Here is a 6,595-nt window from a genome sequence, read left to right on the forward strand (position 1 = left end):
CTCAAGCCTTGCTCAAAGTCAATAAAAAATTTAAAAACCAACCAGATCGAGGGTTGTGACTTCTAAATGAAGTTAATTACGCAAAACCAAATCCTCCACACCACACTTGGGAGTGAAAAGGAACAAACGACAAATATCCAGCTAACAATAAACACTTCACATGGAACACACATTTCACCAAACTGAAACCCAACAAAAGAAAACACGCAAACCTCATATCACATGGAAGTCCCTGCAAGTTTTTCAGACGACCCAATTGAACAGAACCCACACACAAAGATAACATGGTGACAGGAAGGTTCTCAACCACACATACACAAACCTGTAAAGGAGAGACCTATAAACGTCTTACGTCGACACATGAGATGCTCTTTCCCAGGAGAAATTTCGCGTTTGGACAAGCAAATACAATTTGGTGACCGGTTCGAAGAAACTGCAAGAGCCAAGTCTTGCACAAAATCCTCCACACAAAACGAGCTTAGTCATAAACCGACACTACATTTAGCTCAACAATGAAAATGCAATACTTCTACTTTATTTGGCAACTGTTTTGGCATACTTTTCAGAGCTCATAAATGGAAACCATAGTTGGAGAAGCAAAGCAAAAGCAAAAGCAAAAGATTCTAGAGGAGAATAGAACCCCTTTAATTTTCGAGTGTTGGGGAGCCTAGCATATTGAGTTGATGGGATCTAACGTTGTAGTACATTTAATTATTACAAAGAAAAGAAACGTCAAAGAGGTTAAAGGTGGGTTTGGCACAAACTGTAACCCCTCGCTTTCTCTAGCGCTGTCGATTTGTGATGTTGTGGCCCCCATGCTAATTGCATGCTGTATTGCTGTTGCTTTTGGCGGCTCCCTCTCCACTTTCACTTTCTCTTTCCTAATACTGCCAAGTGCCAGGTGCCAACTGCAGGTCCTCTTTAATAATTTATAACCTTTTTCTTTTTGTCACCTCTCTAGAATTACAATAATAAAACTAAAAAAAAATAGATAGAAATCAAAATATCAATTTTCTCGAAAAATGAGGTTTGTAATCTTAGAATATGCCTGGATTACACTCCAGTATCTATGGCTATGCAAATAGTCTGCTAACTCCGACTCCGTTCGATTTCTATTTTTAAATTGGAATATTCAGAATTTGGAATCGGAATTAGAATTGGAGTCAGAATTCGGAGGCTCGAGCGCCTCCAAACTCCACCTTTTTTTTAAAAAAAATCAAATATAAAATGACATCGTTTTACATCTAAAATTCTTTTAAAAACCTAACTAAACGATTTTTTTTCTTCACACGTGATTTTTTTCTTCCCCGCACTCTTCCGCGACTGTTCTCTCTTTGTTCTCTCTATTTATCCCGTCATTTTCTTCACGTCGTGCCATTTGCCGTCGTCATGAACCCAGGGCCACCGTAGAATACCTCCTGTCAACATCAATTAGTATATTACCACCTCCTCTGCTCCTCATTTGATTTACAATTGATGTTTATTTTTTATGATTTTTGAATTTTAGAGTTTTCAATTTTAGAGATTTTGTTAACATGGAATATTCAACAAACATAGATACTGTTATTGTTCTTGATTTTGGAGTGTGTAGAAATATGTGTATTGACGAAATGGTTTTAATCAAATTTTGCTCACAGAAGCATAAATAAGACAGTGAACGAAAGGTGTTTCTGGAAATGTCACTGAGAAAAACTTTGCTCAAACCCTAACAATTCTGAACATTCACTTGAGCTATGTGTCGAGCGCCGATATACTTCAGAAGTCGTTCGAGCGAGTATTGAGTGAACTTTCTGTCTACATTACCGCTCGAGCTTCATGTCAAGTGAGGGTTGAGCGAACTCTCTGTCTAACTTCCGCTTAAGCTCCACGTTGAGCACCTATCAAGTAAACTCTTTGTATGAATTCTGCTCGAGCGCTATGTCAAGCGTCTGTCAAGTGAACTCCATGTACGAGTTCTGCTAAAGCCATGTTGAGCTCATTTCGATTCATTTTCACTTTAACACAATTCAATACTTGTTACAACACAATTTAACAAAGATTTTCACAAGAATATGCCAATACACTTATTTTTACATTAACAAATACTATTAGAAATATTTATATGGGCTATGATATATTTAGGATTTATTTAATATGCCTATTTTTTTTCCATCCACGAAGTCTTCAAGTTTAAGCAAGAACATGAAACCCTCGAGTTCGCATAAAAATTTAAATAGACCGTGATATACAGTATAACTTAATCTATTCATTTTTCAATTTTGCCTCAAATTAAAGTTACCAGAAAAACATACAAAAGCTTGAGAAAACATATTAACATCATGCTAATTAATTAATACAGTCAAGTAGTGAGCTTTTTTTATTTAAATAAATACCATGAGAATATTAGAGGAACACCAATTTGGGGTCCACAAACCACAACCACCTTTTGCAATTCTATCTGCCCCATTGATGAATCTCTTGACATTTTCATCAGTTTTAATTCTTTTATACTGTTATAAGATTAGTATTTGAGTGAAGGAGATAAGTTCAAAATTTATGTTAATTAAATGATAAATAAATAAGATTATACTGTTATACTTTTCATTCATTAATTATCTTCTTCTTTTTTTATTATAAAATCAACTACATGCAGTGCATCATATACCTATTATACATAACATGCTGTAAATTTTTTTCCTAATTTGTTTGCATATAATTTATTTTTTCAGTACAATTGAGATAGATATGGATGCTACACCTAGTGTGGATGATCGTCGACAAGGGGATGTCATAGTTGTTACATCGACAAGTACTCCCACCCCTCGACCCACATCTAAAACAACTACTTTCTATGCAAGTAGTTGAGTCCCAATAAATGTAGAAAATGATGATATGTTTAATGAGGAGGATATGCATATTGAAAATGATGATTGACCACCATGGCCTACTAAAAAAAGGTCGTGGACATGGGAACATTTCACCAAAATTCCTGGTAATCGTGTGAACCTGTAGGCGAGATGCCACCACTGTGGGCAACTTTGTGGATGTCATTCGAAGAAAAAAGGCACATTTGTATTAATAGTACATTTTAATGATTCCCAACGGTATAAGATACACAAGAGATTGGTGGTCATTGATCAAACCAAACTCAGTTACAAAACTTCTACGACCACTGATGATATGTAGATTAAGAAACTGTCAATTCTTCAATACAGAGAGAATATGTTGAGGGAATTATTTGCAGAGATGATAATTTGTGATGAGATGCCTTTTGCCAAGTTGACAAAAAAGGTTTCCGTAAATTTGTCCACACTTTTGAGCCACAATTTTCCATGCCATCATGGTATACGGTGATGAGAGATTGTTTGAAGAGGCATGCGAAGGAGAAGGCGGAGATGAAGGAAATGTTTCTTACCACTGGACAGAGAGTGTCATTTACAAATGATATATGGACGTCCATATAGAATGCCAGTTACATGTGTATCACAGCACACTTTATTGACAATGAATGGATGTTGCAGAAGCAGATTATTAGCTTCAAACAAATTTTTGATCATAAGGGTTCATCCATTGGAGCGGAGATGGATGATTGTATAAAGGATTGGGGAATTAGAAAAGTGTTCTGTATTACAATTGACAGTGTCAATGCCAATGACACTGCAATTGATTGGTTCAGACGTAATACTATGTTAAAAGATGATATCATTCGTGAGCACAAGTTTATCCATATTCAATGTTGTGCTCATATCATCAATCTCAAAGTTGCTAAGGAGTTAAAAGAGGTTGATGATTCCGTTATCAAAATCCGCAACCTTGTGAGATATGTGAGGGCTTCCCCCAAAAGGGTTGGCAAGTTTAAGGCAATAACCGAACAGCTTGAGATTGGATATTTTAATATGTTGTGTTTGGACGTTTTGACTCAATAGAACTCTACATATATGACGTTGGATGTGGCGCAGGAGTACCAAAAAGTGTTTGAGTGGATGAAGGTCAAAGATGGGGGCCCTGAGGTATGCTTTATTGGAGTCAGTAAGGGGAAAATGGAGCTCGGTGCGCCTAACACAGTTGATTAGGCCAATGCAAAGTATTATGTTCAATTTTTAGCATTGTTTTATGCCATAACTCTACGAATATTTGGATCTAAATATACGACTGCAAACTTGTACTTCGATTGGCTCTCAAGGCTTCATGACCACTTCAATAGAGTTGTGCTGACAATGTGAGATTGTTATTTGTTATGGCTACAAGAATGAAATCCAAATATGATAAATATTGGGGGACTATTGAGAATATAAATAGATTACTATTTGTGTCTACGATCATTGACCCCTAATATAAGTTGATCATTATAGAATTTTGGATTAGGGACGTCCTCGGGGAAGAAAAGGCTGGAGATTTTATTAGACAACTGAAAAGTGATATTGATGACTTATATAACCACTACAACAATAGTGGTCAGTCTTCTACCGCAGGTGGTAGCTCCTCACACCCAACTAGCTCGACATCTTCCTTAGATGACACACATGCACAGAGTTCATCTGTTTTGTTGAGGCGGTATCATCAAAACCGTGCATCGAGAAATATTATGCAGTGTAAGTTTGAGGTTAAACTATATTTTATGAAAGATGTCGATGCACCTAGTGATGCATTTCATTTATTAACTTGGTGGAAGGTTAATTCCACCAAGTGTTCAGTCATTTCCTAAATAACCCGAGATGTGTTAGGCATTCTTGTCACTACGGTTGCCTCTGAGTCAGCGTTTAGCATCGAAGAGATGCTTATTGAAGTTCATGGGCACCATCAACCGTGGAGGCCCTCATTTGCACATAGAACTGGCTAAGTGAAACGCCCATTGGACTAGATACCGTTGATGCCAAGAGCTATAGGCTTGAACAAGGGTAACTTTATATGCTTTTAAATGATTATTTAAATATTTTTAATATTTTAATATTTAACATCTAATTTTTATGATTTTGTAGACATCATTGTGAATCCTAACATAATTGCGGATGATTGAGACGACCGTGGGATGAAGAACCCCTTTATTGGTAGAAATGAATTCTACTACTTTTTTTTTTTTTTTTTTAAAAGGCCAAGGTTACATGTCCAATAGTGATCCCTTCCCACTTTTATTAAAAAACCTTCACTTATGGTGGAGGAATACCTAAAGAACAAGGACCCTGAGATGTTAAACCTTAAGAATAAAAAGCTCCAACATCCCAACAAACAATCCCTCATAACCAAAATCAAAATCAACATCTAAGAAAAGGAATACCAAGGTTATCTATACGAATAATACCCCGAATAGGGCCATGCATGAAGGTACCATCACCAAAATCTGAATTGACCCCTCGCGTCCCTTGTTTAACCAGAAAGTCCATTGCCATGTTTGTTTATCTAAAGATGTGTCGCAATCGAACATTGAACTAGTTGTAATTTCCTCCCAAAAATCCTAAAGACACCTATACTTACACACTCCCAAAGCCAACCACCCAACTATGACCATTGAGTCTGACTCTACCAAAACATCTCTCAACCCTAGTTACCTGCACAAACGAAGCCCATCAAGGAGAGCTCTACACTCCGCAATGGTATTAGTAGCATAACCATAAGAATGAGCAAAACCCGCCACTACTCCACCTTGAGAATTTCGAATAATACCTCCCCCACTTGAAATACCCGAATTCCCGCAAGAACCTCCATCAACATTCAACTTAACTCGTCCTCTCTTCGGTGTTCGCCATGCAATTAATTTAACTTTCCTTGTAACAATCGGAATAATTGGACAGCCTAAATCTTCCAAAATCACCCGATCAAGGGAGCCTTGGCACTGGAAATTTTTTATCTTGCTTGACATTTCACTAATTAAAATTTTAATAGATCGAATAATAGCATCCGAATTAAAATTTATATCTTCCATTCTAGCCTCACATCGAGCTCTCCATAAACCCCAGGAAATAGCAATAAGGAGAGCCCCCCGAAGCCAGCCAACTTGCGTAGACATGGAAGCTCGCTGCCACCAAAAGCTCATCATACCCTCCCAGTTTCGAATCTGTGGAACTCTCATTCGACATGTAGTCGCAAAATATTGCCATATTTTTTGAGCTCCTACTCCACCACATAAAATGTGATTCAGTGTCTCCAATTGTGACTGTTCACAGCACTCACACTTAGAAACAATCGGTATGCATAACTGCTGAATGAGGCCATCCACCAGTATAACCTTCTTCTTAGCCCGCCAAACAAAGAAAGACATCTTCTTTGGAATCCAATTTTTCCACAACCATTTTTTCCATGTTGTCTCACCAGATGCCAAGCGGACTTGGTACTAAAATCACCATTGACTGTGGTTTACTTATAACCCTGCTTTACATTTGAATAGATAACATTCTTATGGTTTACTGCAGTGCAAAATCACTTGCTTTTCTCCACTCCATGACCACAACAATGGTGGTTTTTAGACTGAATGACTGAATGAGATTGAACTCTTGGAGGCTGAATGGCTATTAGTGATGAATCATGAAAGATTGAAAATTATTGTCAAATTATAATTACTAACTTGCAGTTTTTGTTTTATTATGATACATTATTACATTGTACAATATAAATTGATTGA

The sequence above is a fragment of the Juglans microcarpa x Juglans regia genome, chromosome 5D (genome assembly GCF_004785595.1).
Source record: "Juglans microcarpa x Juglans regia isolate MS1-56 chromosome 5D, Jm3101_v1.0, whole genome shotgun sequence".
NCBI lineage: Eukaryota > Viridiplantae > Streptophyta > Magnoliopsida > Fagales > Juglandaceae > Juglans > Juglans microcarpa x Juglans regia.